A 4228-nucleotide genomic window follows, 5' to 3' on the forward strand; every position below is an offset into this window, starting at 1 on the left:
GTCTCTTATCAGGAAAAGTTATGGCACCCCCTGGTTCTGGATGACCAGGCGGTGGTACATCTTAGCGCCTGTCTGGTCACGTGTTGGTTCACCGTGAATCTGCTTCAGTTTCCAACCTTTTGTGTATTTAATTCTGTGTGCGCTCGGCCACCTGCATGGGCCTCTCTCATCTTGACCTTCATGGGCGGGCTGGTATTCTCTGTAGTTGGAGTCTTGTGAGCTCACGCTCACCTCCCCTTCTCTGGTTGACCTCGATCTCCCCGGCATAAGCCTCTCTTTGTTGAGTTTCGATTCTGCTCCTTCTCTGGTCTTTGCTGGGTTACTAAACTCGGCCTGTCAGGCCTTTGGCCGCCTGGGTACATTTCTGCTTTCACAAAATGGAGTCGCACGTGTACATTGCGCAATATTGAGGTAGACATATGGTTGGTGCTTGCCGCTCTACTCTTCTACTAGGCATTGCAAGCAGTATCGATTTCTTAGCCTCTTTCATTTCAAGCTTATTTACACACATTCAGCAGGGCGGTTGCTTCCATCTTGTCTTGGCACCATTCTCTTACATTTTAACAGTGTCTCTCCCCTGCATCCATTATCATCATCCATGCAGTTACTAGTACTGGCATTCGTGCTTTCATTAGCCAAGTCTGTTTGTTCTCGGGGCTGCTTGGGCCCTTGGTTTCTTTTCATTGGCCTTCCATTAAGGCTTTAGGGGTCTCTGTAGTAAAGCTGCTGGTCAAGGTGGGTAGAAAGCAGTTTATTTACTTAATCATAAGCCGTATTCAAAAGACCCCCAACACAGTCAGCATCCAAGGTACAACTGACTCAAATCAAGAATAAACATATTGATGACATATCATTCCAGAGTGGCACAGATGCCAGGGATCCATTCTGGAATTACAGATAGCTTGCCTGTAAGAACATAGCAATGGCAAATACACATAGCAACAGTAATAACAAAATATAAAGCATCAGTGCTTTACATAACACATCCCCCTCCCCTATGAAATAAAATTCTTTATTGATAATAAAAGAAACAACATCATGAATATAAACAAGGTAATTTTATCCTTTTACTTTTGCAATTTGGGGCAAAGACCATATCTGACCACTTTCTACACATACAGCATTCTTAAATACTCCCGTAACTCTTACTGGTTCTGTGTAAAGCGGCTCCCCTTTCTTGGAGATGACCGCCTTCCTTATCCTCACCAAATCGCCAGCTTCGACCACAGTAGTTTTCCTAGGATGTCTCTCATTCACCTTTTCCACCCATTTATCCTTTTGAATACGCATCTTTTTCTTTACCACACCCACCACCACATCTGTTGCTCTCGCCCTGCCCAACCAAGCTGGAGCAACACAAGTGTTTGCCTTTCGCCCTCTAATAAGTTCAAATGAACTAACTCCTGTTTCTACTTGCGGAGCCATTCTCAACGCATACAACCTGTCTCTCACTGCAACTCTTTTGTCCAAACCACATGCATTTGCTCCACGAATGGCATCCATAATACATCGATTCACTCTCTCAACCATGCCGTTGGCTTGGGGACAATACAAAGGTGTTCTTTTGTGCCTAATACCACATTTGTGGAGATACTCCATAAATAGCTTTCCCACAAATTGAGGACCATTGTCCGTAAGTTTACTTCTCGGTAAACCTTCCCTCTGGAATACATCCTCCATAAATTCAATGATACTGCGGCATGTGACTTCCCTCAAAATCCTAAATTTTGTCCATCTAGAAAACATATCAATCATGACTAAGATGAACCTTCCTCTACCAACGCCCATATCTACGGGACCAAGTATATCCATGGACAAATCTTGCCACACTCCCTCTGGTATACTTGTTTTCCCCATAGGCTGGGTTACCGCTATCACATTTTTACCTGACTTGATACAATCATTACATGCACCAACCACTTTTTCGATTTCCCGATCAATCCCTGGCCACCAGTAATCAGCTTTGACAACCTCTTTAGTTTTACAAACTCCTATATAAGCCAGGTAGGCACAATTAATCAACTTCGTTCTCAGACAACCTGGAACCACCAACTTATCCCATCTATATAATAGTTCTCCTTTGACAGACAGTTCATTTCTCACTTCCCATATTGCCCTTTCTTCAACAACCAAAAGTCTTTTCTCTGGCCATCCTTCCGCCACAAAACCCATAATTCGCTTCAACATTTCATTTGATTTAAGCATTTGAATCCACTCTTGTTTCTGTATTATGCCTTCCACAGTTGCAAAAACCATCTCATTCTCATCATACATACTTTTTCTGTCATCCACTTTATCTTCCAACTTCACCCTCGAGGCATGGTCGGCCTGTACATTCTCTTTACTAGCGACTACTTCTATTTCAAACTTATGACACTGTAATCTGGTTACCCAACCTGCCACTCTTCTTGAAACCTTGTCGGGGCCTTTACTTTCAAAAATCGCTTTGAGAGGTCTATGATCTGTTCTCAGGGTAAAATCTTGACCCCAAACAAAATTTTTCATTTTTTCAATTCCCCAATGGCATGCCAATGCTTCTTTTTCCAGTACTGAATAGTTTAACTCTGCTCCTCTCAACATACAAGATGCATGCATTACAATAATTTCCGTGCCATCGACATCCGGCTGCAACATAACTACACCTACACCTGTATCACTGGCATCTACCGCCAAAATGGTTTTCTTTCTCATATCGAACATCGATAGAGGTTTAGCCATGTCAATTTTTCCCTTCATTTCTTCAAATTCTTTTTGACATTCATTACTCCACTCAAATTCAACACCTTTCCTTAACAAAGTTCTCAAATTAATTATGGAATCAGCATAGTTATCCACAAATCGGTGATAAAACTCAATAGTACCAAGGAATGATCTCAGTTCAGCCTTATTCTTGGGTGCTTGTGTTTTCAAAATTGATTCAACTAAATTTCTTTTTGGTTTCAGCCCTTTTTCAGAAATTTCATGTCCTAAATAGTCAACCGTTTGTGTCATAAAAACCCATTTTTCACCCCTCAAAGTTATTCCTCTCATTTTAAATATCTTAAGGACCATGTCCAGTCTTCTCTTCAACTCAGGTTCATCCTTCCCACATATCAAAACGTCATCCTGAAAACACCACACTCCACCAACATCCTTCAACAGTTTATCCATGACCTTTTGGAATACAGAAGACGCTGATACCAACCCAAATGGCATGCGCTTGAACTGATAGATTCCCTCATAGGCAATAAAAGCTGTTAACTTGAGTGAGTCTTCATCTAAACTAATCTGATGATACGCACTAGCCATATCAAGTTTTGCAAAGTACTTTGCACTCCCTATCCTACTCAACAACTCCTCCATATTTGGAAGTGGATGCCGGTCTGCTACCACACAGTGATTAAGTTCCCTCAAGTCGATGCACACTCTCAAATCCCCATTATTCTTCTTCACCACTACAACGGGGGATATCCATTCTACTGCCCTAGCTGGCTCAATAATTCCCTCTTTCTCCAGTTTCACCAACTCATCACGCACAGCATTCCGCATGGACAGAGGCAACGGTCTAAGCTTTGAAGTGACAGGACTGCTTCCTCCTCTTATCTCAATCTTGTGCACCATCCCTTTGAGACACCCCACTTTGTTACAAAACACTTCAGGATATCTAGCTACCATCTCACATTTAGCTCTGTTGCAATTAAGTGCAGAGGGATCACTTATATTGAGGACTTGCTCTTCACTATTGGGATCTAACTTAATTCCCAAACCCCTTTGCTTCCTCCAACCTAACAGAGTTTCACCTCTTTTGGTAACATATATTTTTCCATGTGTCATTCTGCCCTTGAACTTGAACTCCGCAACACAGCATCCTAAAATGTCTATCTTATCTCCATTGTATCCTCCGGGTGTTTTATCAGAAGGTACTAGACATCTGATATTGCCTCCAATTACATTTTCAAAAGCCATTTTTGACATCAATGTGATTTTTAAGCTAGAATCAGCAAGCATTTTAACTGAATGACCATTTACTTCTACCCATGCAGAGGGATGCTCACACTCATCAGACCCCGAACACTTCACCATATGCACTGTAACTATTTCGTTCTCGGAAACATCCGCTTCTTCAGGAGACACACCATCGTATTCTTCAATTAACAGTGTTCCTTTTCCACCCCCAATTCGGTAATTTTTGCAACAATTCTCAAAGTGCCCCCATTTCTTACACAAACTACAGTTAACCCGTCTACCA

This window comes from Ambystoma mexicanum, chromosome 4q (genome assembly GCF_040938575.1).
Source record: "Ambystoma mexicanum isolate Mex_15411 chromosome 4q, UKY_AmexF1_1, whole genome shotgun sequence".
Lineage (NCBI taxonomy): Eukaryota > Metazoa > Chordata > Amphibia > Caudata > Ambystomatidae > Ambystoma > Ambystoma mexicanum.